The sequence below is a fragment of the Bos indicus genome, chromosome 1 (genome assembly GCF_029378745.1).
Source record: "Bos indicus isolate NIAB-ARS_2022 breed Sahiwal x Tharparkar chromosome 1, NIAB-ARS_B.indTharparkar_mat_pri_1.0, whole genome shotgun sequence".
NCBI classification, from domain to species: Eukaryota; Metazoa; Chordata; class Mammalia; order Artiodactyla; family Bovidae; genus Bos; species Bos indicus.
In genome coordinates this window covers 43,781,807-43,797,194 of record NC_091760.1, presented here as the reverse complement: position 1 = coordinate 43,797,194, position 15,388 = coordinate 43,781,807, and the positions used below count along the sequence as shown (strand labels likewise).

Sequence of the window (15,388 nt, the reverse complement as noted above, 5' to 3'; positions counted from 1 at the left end):
AAATTAATCCTCTAGGCAAAGGGAGTCAACTCATTTCCTGGTAAAATTAACTATGGAAGTTTTCACCTCTACTATAACTTTGCTGATTTAGGCAATAACCAATTTCTGGGCTTCCCTGGTATTTCAGTGGTGAAGAATCTGCCTGCCAATGCAGGAGACACAGGTTGGATCCCTGATCCATAAAGATCCCACAGGCCGAGGAGCAACTAAGCCCGTGAGTCTCAACTGTTGAGCCTGTGCTCTCAAGACCAGGAGCTGCAACTGCTGAAGCCCACGGGCCCTGGAGCCTGTGCTCCACACCAAAAGGAGCCACCTCAGTGAGAAGCTCATGAAGAGCAATGAAGAGTAGCCCCCGCTCCCCACAACTGCATAAAAGCCTGTGCAGCAACGAAGACCCAGCACAGCCAAAAATCAATTTTAAAAAGCAAAACAAAAAACTATTTCCCAATGCCAGACCCTGTTCCAGGCACCAAAGACACAGTAGTGAAGAAGAAAATTAGTTTACAATCCAGGAAGAGACGGAGAAAGTAACAAGCAGTTGTTATTACTATTAAGTAATACTATTTGGTGTTATTACTATGTAGTAATTATTAAATTTACAACTGTGATTGGACAAGGCACTAACCTAGGTAGGGGAGGACAGAGAGCCTCAGAGGAATTTGAGAGAATTCACAGAGAACTCCTCTGAGGAGTAAACAGATGAAATCAGGGTAAAAATGAAAAGCATTCCCGGCAAAGGAAATGGCATTTGTGACTGAGGCTGCTGCTAATAGAAGTGAGCATGAAAGTAAGAGCTCATCTTTGTTGCATACCTACCACATGCATGAACTCACAGAATCCTCACGACTGGGGTTGGATCCCAGAGAAAAAGAGGAGGGTAGGGAGAGGAACACAAATCTCCGTTAAAAAAGAATCCCTGAGAAGATAATGGTTATTTTGGTTAATGGGTTTGTGAGCATTTGGTATATTAACATTTGGACTTCTGTGCGGAGTTGGGCCTGTTTTTCTAATTCTGTAAATGAGGAGACTGAGAGGCATAGAGAAGTTAACTTGTCCAGGGTGTCTCAAAGCTAGATGTCGAGCCAGGGTTGGGTAAGGTAATCCGCTGCTGGTCTATTTATTCTGAACCCATCAGCTACTCTGTCTTTCCAGGAACCAGATCAACTTGAAGCCTTCCTCATCTTCAAGATTCATTACGCCAATTTTCATTTTTCACAGAATGACATAGTGAAATATGGATGTATTGGAAAATCTTCAGTTTCATTCCCAGAGTTTTGATAAATGTAAGATTCCTAGGTTGAAACCTATTTCATTAGGAAATAGTACATGAAGTTTTTCATTACAGAAGCACTAACAGAAATCCAAATGTTAATATACCAAATGCTCACAAACCCATTAACCAAAATAACCATTATCTTCTCAGGGATTCTTTTTTAATGGAGATTTGTGTTCCTCTCCCTACCCTCCTCTTTTTCTCTGGGATCCAACCACAATCATGAATTTGCCTACTTTTTATTCACATACATGTACACACATACGTGGTATATGATACTGTTTTAAGTAATGGTTTAACATTTACATACGAAATACAGAATGTTTTGAAATTTGAATTTTTTCACTCTACACTTCACGCTCAGAGATCCATCCATACCAATGCATAAAGGTCTGATTCATTCAAATTCTGTACAGTATCCTATTAATCAATTGCACCACAACTCTTTCCATTCCCTATCAGCAGATATTTAGGCTGTTTTCAGAGATCTAAATGTCATTTTGGAGCCAAATATTTTTTTTTCCAATCTAAAAAAAAGCAGTTTACTAAGATAATCTTACCAACAACTCTTTGCGATCCCATGGAGGCCAGAATACTGGAGTGGGTAGCCTTTCCCTTCTCCAGGGTATCTTCCCAACCCAGGAATGGAACAGGTATCTCCTGCATTATAGGTGGTTTCTTTACCAACTGAGCTATCAGGGAATCCCTACAAACTGCTAGAAATACTTTAAAATTCAAATTTCACTTCCACATAGTCTTTTTTTCTAAAGCATAAACTTTGATAACTCAAGCTGTTTAAAAATACCTAGATATTTAACATACCAGTTATGACTCTTTGACTATGACAAAGCCTTTGACTGTGTGGATCACCACAAACTGTGGAAAATTCTGAAAGATGGGAATACCAGACCCCCTGACCTGTCTCTTGAGAAACCTGTATGCAGATCAGGAAGCAACAGTTAGAACTGGACATGGAACAACAGAATGGTTCCAAATAGGAAAAGGAGTATGTCAAGGCTGCATATTATCACCCTGCTTATTTAACTTATATGCAGAGTACATCATGAGAAACACTGGGCTGGAAGAAGCACAAGCTGGAATCAAGATTGCTGGGAGAAATAGCAATAACCTCAGATATGCAGATGACACCACCCTTATGGCAGAAAGTGAAGAAGAACTAAGGAGCCTCTTGATGAAAGTGAAAGAAGAGAGTGAAAAAGTTGGTTTAAAGCTCAGCATTCAGAAAACTAAGATCATGGCATCTGGTCCCATTACTTCATGGTAAATAGATGGGGAAACAGCAGCAGACTTTATTTTGGGGGGGCTCCAAAATCACTGCAGATGGTGACTTCAGCCACGAAATTAAGACGCTTGCTCCTTGGAAGAAAAGTTATGACCAACCTAGACAGCATATTAAAAAGCAGAGACATTGCTTTGCCAACCAAGGTCCGTATAGTCAAGGCTATGGTTTTTCCAGTAGTCATGTATGGATGTGAGAGTTGGACTGTGAAGAAAGCTGAGTGCCGAAGAATTGATACTTTTAAACTGTGGTGCTGGAGAAGACTCTTGCGAGTCCCTTGGACTGCAAGGAGATCCAACCAGTCCATCCTAAAGGAAATCAGTCCTGAATATTCATTGGAAGAACTGATGTTGAAGCTGAAACTCCAATACTTTGGCCACCTGATGTGAAGAACTGACTCATTTGAAAAAAACCCTGATGCTGGGAAAGACTGAAGGTGGGAGAAGGGGATGACAGAGGATGAGATGGTTGGATGGCATCACCAACTCAATGGACATGGGTTTGGGTGGACTCCGGAAGTTGGTGATGGACAGGGAGGCCTGGCGTGCCGTGATTCATGGGGTTGCAGAGTCGGACACGACTGAGTGACTGAACTGAACTGATGACTCTTTGCAAATGCAAAGTTAATAGTATTTTAAATGAGAAAATACATTTATAGGTAAAGTAAATCTATAATCATTCTGTTGAAAACAAAACATATTGAAGAAAAAGCATATGCAGAAAATAGTCTTATAACCACTTTCTTTTTCTGATAACCACAGTGACTAGGCAGAAAACTCTGAGTGCTTGAGCAAGTAAACAAACCAAAGCTTTCCCTGGAATGCTTTGTTCAGTGTTTTAGGCAGAAAATAATCCAAGACACTACCCCACAGAATTTCAAATTTCAAATTTCTCTTTAGAATCGAGCAATTAGGAGGTACTCCCATGTACCAGAGTCAAGGATGGATAAAGTGGACAACGAAGCAAAGTAATAAAACACCAAGTCTTTCACCCTGAAGTCTTTAGACCCATAAACAGTGTGACCATACACAATGATCTATTTACATTAATGGAAATGTTTAGTTCAAGGATATTGTAACAAAGTTTATTATCCAGGCTAAACTGAAGTCAAGTCTACAAATAAGTGAAGACTTATCAATGGCATTCCTCTACCTTTAATATCACTTTATATAAAGAATCTGAGAAAACCACAAAAGGTAGATGTTTTAAAATATGAATAAATGTTTACTAATGGCTGCATTCTTTACACGCTAAAATAACCTAGTCTCAGGAGTTCCCTGGTGGCCCCAGTGGTTAGGACTCTGCACTTTGACTGCCGTGGCCCAAGTTCAATCCTTGGGAACTAAGATTCCACAAGGCTAGGTGTAGACAAAAATAAACCACCCTAGTCTAGAAGATGTAAAGGAAATTCAAGAAAGAGTATTTTCTCTGAAGAGAGGGGGGAGAAATGTTTCCTCTCTTAGCAGATTTCCAAGGAAGTGTTCAACATTCCTAAGAAGGTAAACAAAGCTGGGTTTCCAATGAAAGAAGTAACTCCAGTGCACTGGGGATCACCATGCAGTCAGCTCCATGGTCACAATTAGCCAAAATGTTTTAGCACATTTCACAGGCCAGAGCCAAGGGGATATCACTTCTAAATTCCTGGTCTCCAGTCCAAGAAATCCCCCTGGGCTTAGGAAAACCTCCAGGCTTCAGGAGGCAGCTCAGAACTCAACTGCAATTCATCCTACCAGTAGTTTAGTGAAATAACTGGCCAAGCAAATGGAGAAGCTCAATTATCCATTTATCCATCCAACACAGATACTTATTGCCCATCTTATCACATGGCACAAAATCTCAGGGGGGAAAAAACCGTCTGAGAGCACAGATGCTCTAAAGGCAAGTCCACAAAAACACAGACATACCAAACATAACCTTTGCCCCATGCTGACCTCTTAACTATAGCTTCATGCTTAGTTGCTCAGTCGTGTCTGACTCTTAGAGACCCCATGGACTGCAGCTCGCCAGGCTCCTCTGTCCATGAGATTTTTCAGGCAAGCATACAGGTGTGGGTTGCCATTTCCTTTTCCAAACTATAACTTCAAAGTGCCCTACTTTCTTGTTTTTCAATTAAGTAATATGTATCTTATAGAAAAAACATAGAAGCCTAAAACATGCAACTTTTTTGCATTCCCCCTCAAAAGACAAAATATATTGTATGAGCAGTAGAAACTAGTTATAAAGAGAATGAGAATCAGCAAGAGGTCAGAAACCAAAAGTAGAACTGCTTAAACTTTTCAAACTTCCCCACCTTTGTGATTTTTCTAAATGTCTGGTGGCTTCCCCTGGTGTTACTAGCAGTAAGCAGTGACTTCTGAACAGAAAGCAGGGGCCATGACAGGCACATGCCCTCTGCAACCACGCTAGGCTATGGACATGTAAGGTGAAGGGCGAGTCTGTGCCGAGAGCATTCCAGACAAACGTCCCCAGCAAATCTCTGGGTCCTGAAACAAGAGTACGAAAGAAGGGCAAAGCAAGTGGCCCGGGCATGTGAAGTCACCCTGGGGACTTCAAAACAGTATGGTTCTTAGCATTCCCCTTACCCCAGAAACTCAGCCCAGAATAAGAGAAGTTACTGTCAGGCAGTCTAAACCCAATCCTTTGCTGAAGAAAAAAGCATTCTGTCATCTGCTACCCTCTGCTTAGTCCCTTCTTACTAACTGAAGCCTAACTGTTGGACTGTTTTTTGATCTGAGGGCTTTTTTTTACTTTCTAAAATGAGAACTGGCCTTTGATATGTCAAAGTAGAGCAAAATGAAACCTTTATTTACAGCATGCTGTACTATTTGAAAAATAGAGATTTCATTTAAAGCATAAAGTTCTATTTTTTTTTTCCCCTATCAAAGATGATTGTGAATCAGAGTAACTGGGGACAACTGAACCGAGGAGGTGGCTCAGGCCAGGTCTGGGAGAATGGCTTAAGGACACCACAGCAGAGGGCCAGAGAGGCACTGGTGGGAAGTCTAGAGAGATGACGTGCGAAGCTTGGTCTGGGATATCCCAGGAAACCAAACTGGTTCAGTCCAAAAACACTAGGGAAGAATAGTGTGGAGAAATAAAGAAAAAGCCATATCATTGCCATGAAACCTCTGTCCTCCTATGGGGCACATCACAGACATGCAGCAGCCAGGGGCAAGACAGGGAAAATTCCAGAACCAAGGCCTAGGGGGGATCTGGGGAATGGAGACAGGAGGGTTCAGGCACCAGGCCCACCACGGACACTCTGTGTTCATTTCCCAGGGCTGCAGCAACAAAGTACCGCAAACACGGTGGCTTACAATAACAGAGGTGTTTATCTCACAGTTCTGGAGGCTAGAAGTCCAAATGCCAAGTGCTGGCAGGGCCATGCTCCATCTGAACCTGGTAGGGGGGAATACTTCCTTGCCTCGTGCTAGTTTCTGGTGGTTTGCTGGCACTCCTTAGCACCCCATGGCTGATAGATGCCATCACTCCAACCCAGTGTTTTCACATGGTGCTCTCCCTGTGTCTCTGTCCTCACACACATGCTTCTTATAAGGATACCAGTCACACTGGACCAGGGGGCCACCCTACTCCAGCATGACTTCATCTTAACCACTACATCTCCGTGACCCTATTTTCAAATGAGGTCACATTCTGAGGTACTGGGAGTTATAACTTCAACATGTCTTTTTAGGGAGACACGACTCAACCCATAACACATCTCTTGACGCCCAGTCCTTCCTCTGAGCTAGAGGGACTCTGATTCTCTGCGTGCATGCTAAGTTGCTCAGTCGTGGCTTACTCTCTGCAACCCTGTGCACTGTAGCCCACCAAGCTCCTCTGGCCATGGGATTCTCCAAGCATGAATACTGGAATGGGTTGCCATGCCCTCCTCCAGGGGATCTTCCCAACCCAGAGATTCAATCTGTGTCTCTTAGGTCTCCCGCATTAGCAGGATTCTTTACCACTAGCATCACCTGGCAAGCCCTTCTGACATCCTAGAGTCACTCAGAACACCATGGGTGCCATTTCAAATTAAAGAGAAAGAGAAAAAAAAGATAGCCTATGGTGGTGAAAGTCAGAGTAGTGGTTACATGGTAGGAGAGGAGCAGTGATCAAGTGAGAGTGCTCCGTGCACTCCTGGAAGGCAGGCTATGTTCCGCCTCTTCACCTGGAGGCAGGTTACACAAGTGTGCGTCTTGGGAGCAAATGTATTGAACTATATGTACATGGCCTTCCCTCATGGCTCAGCAGGTAAAGAATCTGCCTGCAATGCAGAAGTCCTTGGTTCAATCCCTGGGTTTGGAAGATCCTCTGGAGAAGGGAACATCTACCCACTCCAATATTCTGGCCTGGAGAAATCCATGGACTGTATAGTCCATGGGGTCGTCAAAACTTGGACACAACTGAGTGACTATTAAATAGCTGTGAAAAAAAGAGAAGCGAAAAGCAAAGGAGAAATGGAAAGATATAAGCATCTGAATGCAGAGTTCCAAAGAATAGCAAGGATAGATAAGGAAGCCTTCCTCAGCGATCAATGCAAAGAAATAGAGGAAAACAACAGAATGGGAAAGACCAGAGATCTCTTCAAGAAAATTAGAGATACCAAGGGAACATTTCATGCAAAGATAGGCTCAATAAAGGACAGAAATGGTATGGACCTAACAGAAGCAGAAGATATTAAGAGGTGGCAAAAATACACAGAAGAACTGTACAAAAAAGATCTTCACAACCAAGATAATCACGATGGTGTGATCACTCACCTAGAGCCAGACATCCTGGAATGTGAAGTCAAGAGGGCCCTAGGAAACATCACTACAAACAAAGCTAGTGGAAGTGATGGAATTCCAGTTGAGCTCTTTCAAATCCTGAAAGATGATGCTGTGAAAGTGCTGTACTCAATATGCCAGCAAAATTGGAAAACTCAGCAGTGGCCACAGGGCTGGAAAAGGTCAGTTTTCATTCCAATCCCAAGAAAGGCAATGCTGAAGAATGGTCAAACTACCCCACAATTGCACTCATCTCACATGCTAGTAAAATAATGCTCAAAATTCTCCAAGCCAGGCTTCAGCAATATGTGAACCCTGAACTTCCAGATATTCAAGCTGGTTTTAGAAACGGCAGAGGAACCAGAGATCAAATTGCCAACATCTGCTGGATCATGGAAAAAGCAAGAGAGTTCCAGAAATACATCTATTTCTCCTTTATTGACTATGCCAAAGCCTTTGACTGTTTGGATCACAGTGAACTGCGGAAAATTCTGAAAGAGATGGGAATACCAGACCACCTGACCTGCCTCTTGAGAAACCTGTATGCAGGTCAGGAAGCAACAGTTAGAACTGGACATGGAACAACAGACTGGTTCCAAATAGGAAAAGGAGTACGTCAAGGATGTATATTGTCACCCTGCTTATTTAACTTATATGCAGAGTACATCATGAGAAACACTGGGCTGGAAGAAGCACAAGCTGGAATCAAGATTGCCAGGAGAAATATCAATAACCTCAGATACGCAGATGACACCACTCTTATGGTAGAAGTGAAGAGGAACTGAAGAGCCTCTTGATGAAAGTGAAAGAGGAGAGTGAGAGAGTTGGCTTAAAGCTCAACATTTAGAAAACGAAGATCATGGCATCTGATCCCATCACTTCATGGCAAATAGATGGGGTAACAGTGGAAACAGTGTCAGACTTTATATTTTTGGGCTCCAAAATCACTGCAGATGGTGACTGCAACCGTGAAATTAAAAGACGCTTACTCCTTGGAAGCAAAGTTATGACCAACCTAGATGGCATATTGAAAAGCAGAGCCATTACTTTGCCAACAAAGGTCCGTCTATTCAAGGCTATGGTTTTTCCAGTAGTCATGTATGGATGTGAGAGTTGGACTGTGAAGAAAGCTGAGCGCCGAAGAATTGATGCTTTTGAACTGTGGTGTTGGAGAAGACTCTTGCGAGTCCCTTGGACTGCAAGGAGATCCAACCAGTCCATTCTAAAGAAGATCAGTCCTGGGTGTTTTTTGGAAGGAATGATGGTAAAGCTGAAACTCCAGTACTTTGGCCATCTCATGCGAAGAGTTGACTCATTGGAAAAGACTCTGATGCTGGGAGGGACTGGGGGCAGGAGGAGAACAGGACGACAGAGGATGAGATGGTTGGATGGCATCACCGACTCAATGGACGTGAGTTTGAGTGAACTCCGGGAGTTGGTGATGGACAGGGAGGCCTGGAGTGCTGCAATTCATAGGGTCGCAGAGTCAGACATAACTGAGCAACTGAATTGAACTGAGCGACTTTCACTTTCACTTCATATGTACATGGTTTGTATGCTCCTCTGCATGGATGATGAATTTCCATAAGAGCTTTACTTTTAGAGAACTTGGTGCTGTCCAAGCCATAAAGGTGTTGACAGCCCAGGTGTAACTTCAGAAAGGAGCTTTACCTGGGAGAAGCCCCAACCCAACAGTCAGCCACTCAGCCCTGCTGGTTCAGACATTTGAGTGGTCAGTTTACCTGAGATGTTCAACTCCCAGGTGCTGGTGTATAAATGGAAATGCCAAAGTAACACACTTATAATGAGAAAAATATAAGGGCCAAGGAGTACATATATTTGAACTAAAAGATTGACAATTTCTAGAGGCAAAATTTCTGGGTGTCTTAAAAAAAGTTGTTTGACAACCACAGACCCACAATAAGGGCACAGGCTTCCCAAAACAGTGCCAGAAATGAGCTACAACAGTTTTTGCTCTGCCCTGTTTTCCTAGCCTTCTTGGGGACCTCTGCCACACATTCCATTTTCAGGCTAATTACAGCTCAAGTATATTCCAATGTTTTTTCTTTCACATCTAATTCTCCTCTGGGAATTTTAAACTCTTGTGGTTATGGAGTTTTCCATCCTCTTGCCTAATTTCTAAGCAAGAGAGATTAACACCAAAAGACAGAGTTAAAATACACTGGACCCCACTCAGATTTGGTAGAAAATGTATTTCTGCAGTAAAAATATGTAGGATTTCCTAGAATTAAATATAAGTCAGACATTTAACATCAGATATTGCATAAGCTCAGTTGTGGAAGTGTCTGGTGATGGAAGTAAAATTTGATGCTATAAATAACAGTATTTCATAAGAACCTGGAATTCCATGAATCAAGGTAAATTGGACACGGTCATGCAGGAGATGGCAAGAGTAAATAAACATGGACATCTTAGGAAACAGAGAACTAAAATGGACAGGAATGGGTGAATTCAATTCAGATGACCCTTATACCTACTATTGTGGGCAAGAATCCCATAGAAGAAATGGAGTAGCCCTCAGAATCAACAACCGAGTCTGAAATGCAACAGTTAGGCGCAACCTTAAAAATGACAGAATGATCCTGGTTTGTTTCCAAGGCAAACATCACAGTAATCCAAGTCTACGCCCCAACCACTGATGCTAAATAAGCTGAAGTTGACCGGTTCCATGAAGACCTAGAAGACCTACAACTAACACCAAAAAAAGATGGCCCTTTCATCACAGGGGACTGGAATGCACAAGTAGGAAGTCAAGAGATACCTGGAGTAACAGGCAAGTTTGGCCTTGGAGTACAAAATGAAGAGGGCAAAGGCCAACAGAGTTCTACCAAGAGAACACACCAGTCATAGCAGACACCCTTTTTCAACAACACAAGAGACAATTTTACACATAAACATCACCAGATGGTCAATACTGAAGTCAGACTGATTATATTCTTTGCAGTCAAAGATGGAGAAGCTCTATACAAGCAGCATAAACAAGACCTGGAGCTGACTGTGGCTCAAATCATCAGCTCCTCGTATTAAAATTCAGGCTGGCAGTGAGCGAAGAGGAACTAAAAAGTATCTTGATGAGGGTGAAGGAGGAGAGTGAAAAAGCCAGCTTAAATCTCAATATTAAAAAAACTAAGATCATGGCATCCAGTCCCATCACTGCATGGCAAATAGAAGGGGAAAAGGTAGAAGCAGTGACAGATTTCCTCTGCTTGGGCTCTAAAATCATTGGGGATGGTGACCATAGCCATGAAATTAGAAGACAATTGCTTCTTGGCAGGAAAGCTATGACAAACCTAGACAGTATGTTAAAAAGCAGAGCCATCACTTTGCCAACAAAGTCCATATAGTCAAGGCTATGGTTTTTTTCCAGTAGTCATATACAGATGTGAGAGCTGGACCATAAAGAAGGCAGAGCACCAAAAAATTGATACTTTCAAACTGTTGTGCTGGAGAAGTCTCTTGAGACTCCCTTGGACTGCAAGGAGATCAAACCAGTCCATCCTAAAGGAAATCAGCCCTGAATATTTATTGGAAGGACTGATGCTGAAGCTGAAGCTCCAATACTTTGGCCACCTGATGCGAAGAGCTGACTTATTGGAAAAGACCCTGATGCTGGGAAAGACTGAAGGAGAAGAGGGTGACAAAGGATGCAATGGTTGGATGGCATCACCAATTCATTGGACATGAATTTGGGCAAACTCTGGGAGATGGTGAGGGACCGGGAGGCCTGGAGTGCTGCAGTCCATGGGGTGGTGAAGAGTCAGATACAACTTGGTGACTGAACAACAACAATTGAAGAAGCTCTGAATAACATATTGATGTGTTAAAAATTGAATGATGTCTTAAAAATGGGAATGGGGAGGAGAAGAGGAATAAGAAAGGGGAACAGAGAGGAGGAAAGGAAGCCAAACTTTAACTGCAAAGGAAACAAATAAAAATAAAATCTTAATCAAACTGCACATAAAAATTATCAAGCAAATAATTATAGAAGAGGAAGCTGTGGCTTTCTTGAGTGTGAAATGTAATAGGGAGGTACTGGAAGTTTCAAGGCCATGCATTTATAGTAGTCCTGTGGACTGTTTTCCTTGGATATCTCCACTCTCAAACTTCATATAGAAACCCAGGTTTCAGAAGTCTCAAATGATACTTCACATCTCCTTTTTCTTTTTTTTTTGGCTGTGCTATGTGTGACTTGCAGGATCTCAGTTCCCCAATCAGGGACTGAACCTGGGCAATGGCAGTGAAAACCTGGAATCCTAACCACTAGGCAACCAAGGAACTCCCTCACGTTTCTTTCAAACACTTAGGTTATTAAAAATGAGAGATCAAATATCAAATATGTATTATGTTCAATAATGTTCATCATTTTCTCATGAAATGTTTTCATCATCTTCTCGTGAAAACTGCCATAAATCGGAGGCAGCTAGTGGGATTCCACTTTTCAAGAAAGTCTTCCTTCTCTACCTCTACCCATGTTGAGATAAGGATAGAGAAGATTCTAAGAAAGAAAGTATATGTAAAGTGTTTCAAGAACATATGTTTCAAGATACAACTATCAGGTTTTTTAAACTACAGAAAAAGATGAACAGATGTTCATTTTTTTAATGGACAAATGAACAGAGTAGTTTTTGTTCTCAACCCTAGTTTATTCTGAAAAATCACAGTACCAATCAACAGATTTTCATCTCCCAACTCCACCTGAAGCATGCGTACATGCACATACACGCACACTTGTGTACACACATACACTGCACACTGCATCCCTCCACTGTTTGCCCATGGATCTCTATATTATAATTAGTACTGTGCCTGGCACATGAAAGGTGTCCAAATATTTATTACTGTTCAAGGAAAACTGAAGAATATAACAACATGAGTAGATAAATAGAGTCCAAATTGAAGTCACAGGATGAAATGGTGGGATGGCATCACCGAGTCAATGGATATCAGTTTCAGTAAACTCAGGAGTTGGTGATGGACAGGGAGGCCTCGCGTGCTGCAAGGGGGTTGCAAAGAGTCGGACACAATTGAGCAACTGAACTGAACTGAAAGTGAAGTCATGAACTGAAAGTGAAGTCAGGTTCTAATAGGACTCAGACTGGTTAAAAAAAAAAAAAAAAATTAGAGCCAGAGAAGGCCAAACAGAAAGACTTTCTGGAGAAAGTCAAATTTTAACTATCCAGTGAACAAGAGTTATGATAATAGCTATAATAAGAGTTATAATAATAATGTAACAATATCGATTAAGTGTTAGGTATTTGGCAGGCCCTATACTGAACTATTTGCACATGCTTTCTTTTTTAATTATCATAACTGTGAAGTGGGCATTATTCAAGTTTAGAGATGAAGAAAGTGATCTTCACAGAAGTTAGGCAATGTGTTCAGAGTCAGGCAGTTTATCAGCCATGAAGCTGGAAAGGCAGGTTATCATCTAGCTTGGATGGGGGTGGGAGGGGAGTGGAAGGAGAAGGGCACCAGTTCTAAAGGCCTTCACAATCTGCAGCACAGGGAGGCTTGCAGTGACTGCAGGAGCAAATGGAACAGTAAAAAAAAAAAAAAAAAGGCAACAGGAGAGAGCAGAAAACTTCAAAGACCTGTGGGAAGAATTCTCTGGATTTTTGAGCAGAAAAAAATTTCTGTAATAAAAACCATGCTTGAGGAATGTTAATATAAAAGGTGCATGGACAGGAATATTGGTGGTCATAGGTGGTGACCTTGGGTAGAAGCTCTGTATGAAGAATGTAATTGCATTATTTACGGTTAAAGCAGAGGAGGCCTACACACCAACTCTAAAAATGGAGGGAAGCTTTTCAGGTTTTTTGCAGTAGATGGGCCAGTTTTGTCCTCCAAAAATATCCCAGGCCTACAAAACATTTACAGATATTTCAACCATCAGAAATTACACATATCCCTTAACATCCTGCTTAAGAAAAAATCCAATTATTTCTAATCTAATTGTAGCATAGCTGGGATCAAACAAGAGTGATTAGCTAACTTACTCTGACATTTACTTGAGATATTGGCTTCAACTATCAAAAGGATCTTGACAGCAGTATTCTTTATCTCACCAAAATCATTCACAAAAAAAAGTCCTATAACTTGCGGAGTCTGTCAGTTAAATAAAATTATGAATTAAATTACTTGCTGTTGCTGAAAAGCAGCTGGAAATCCATCTGGAACTGGATCAACTCATCGCTCTTGTCTAAATGCAACAAGATAACCCATTTTTTTCCATTTTAAGTGCAGTTTATAACTTTATTATACTATAATAATTATATATTACATGATCTAATACCAGCTTTATATTATCCATAAAAACAAACCAGGGAATTAAAAAAAAAAAAACCTGATTTTTTAATTCTTTGGCTCTGTGCTGAACATAGAATATGCGCATATTCCCCATCTTTGCCTCTTCTATCCCTTAAGACATGAAGGACTCTTACACACTAAAGGGCTGCACAGATTTTAATAAAAGCATTTCATTTTATTACACTTTGTACTGTATTATTTTAATAAAAGCAGCACCTTCTATGGTGCTGGCCTAAATATTTGCAATAAAATATTTCCTAAGAAGAAAACTCCTCTAAGCTATCAGAAACACTGGGCTGATAACTTCTCTGAGGACTAAAATCTTATTGGGGAGGCAGACTCCATAAAATCAGCTCAAAGACAAGAAGACTTTGTTTATATTGTTGGTATTATAGCAGCATGTCCTTGAGGGACAGGGGGAAAAAAATCTAAAAGGTAGAACCTTTAAAATATGTATACAGAGTATCTCTATTAACCAGGAAGATGCCCTCTAAAGACGCCATTCTTCGTGAGAAACTTTGTCACTCTGAGTTTCAGCAAGAGTCCACAGCTGGCCCTTCTCAGTTTCCTTTCCCAGGCAGGGACTCACTCTCAGCTCTGGCCCTGATGAGAAGAGATGAGAAGAGCTTTTTATCCCCAGTGAATCTGTTTGTGTCTCCAGCTAGGTTAAATGATATCTAACAGAAACCTAAGACATATCATAATAAGCAATGGAATTCAAGCGGTGCTTACTAAAGGGCATGAAACCATAGATGTGAGATGCTGGGCTATTAAAGAGGGAAATGATTTTGTTATCTAATCTCTTGGCACACTTATTTCCTCACAAATGTAACTACAAACCCAACTCAAATTATCATAAATTATGAATTATGAAACTGAAAATTTGTTGTAACAGAGTCTCTAAGTTGCATCTGACTCTTTGCAACCCCATGGATTATGGCACACCAGGCTCCCCTCTTCTTCACTATCTCCTGGAGGTGGTCAAATTCACGTTCATTGAGTCAGTAATACTATCTAACCATCTCTGAAAGTTTCAGTTCAGTTCAGTTCAGTCGCTCAGTCGTGTCTGACTCTTTGTGACCCCATAAATCACAGCACGCCAGGCCTCCCTGTCCATCACCAACTCCCGGAGTTCACTCAGACTCATGTCTGAAAGTTTACTGTACATGAAAACAAATTTGAGAATAGCCATCTGATAATATTCACATACCAGTCTCTTACATGTCAACCTAATAATTTTCAAAAAAAGTTTCAAAGCCAGAAAAGTTTTAATTAATTTAGACAAACCCACAGGAATGAATGCACATTTCACCTATTTTCTCCAATGGGTCAAGTTTTTGAAATGATACACTGATAATCCTAATAGTTACAAAGATGAAGCCTAAGAGTTATTAAGATGTTACAGCTGAGCTATTCACACTGTGAGTTAATCCATGGGCACGGATGGAGACACCTGGCAACCGTCTGTTCTATTTATAAAGTTCTGAACGCCACACCAGGTGGAGGACACGGGGCAAACAAGACGAGACATAATTGCTGCCTGCTTAAACTGAAACATGTTCCAGATTTTATGTCAGCACATCAGCCATTAAGGAAACAGATACCAAAAGCTGAAAGATAACTGATATATATATATGTCAGTTAAGTATGTAAATTAATAAATGAGCAGGGCATCTGGCTAAATAATCTCAAAAGTAATTTTCTAAGAGTATACCAAGT

The 15,388-nt window shown here is 41.2% G+C and overlaps 1 protein-coding gene across 7 annotated transcripts in view; it reads right to left on the bottom strand.

Annotated features, from left to right (window-relative positions):
• Positions 1-15,388, bottom strand: part of ST3GAL6 (ST3 beta-galactoside alpha-2,3-sialyltransferase 6) — an 86,364-nt gene that overhangs the window by 65,615 nt on the left and 5,361 nt on the right. The window contains exon 1 of one of the 7 annotated variants that reach the window (XM_070786964.1): positions 13,360-14,272. The exons of the other annotated variants lie outside the window; for them this stretch is intronic. The gene's annotated coding sequence lies outside the window, so the exon portion shown is untranslated. Of the gene's footprint in view, positions 1-13,359; positions 14,273-15,388 lie in introns of those variants that run through there. 7 annotated transcript variants of the gene reach the window in all.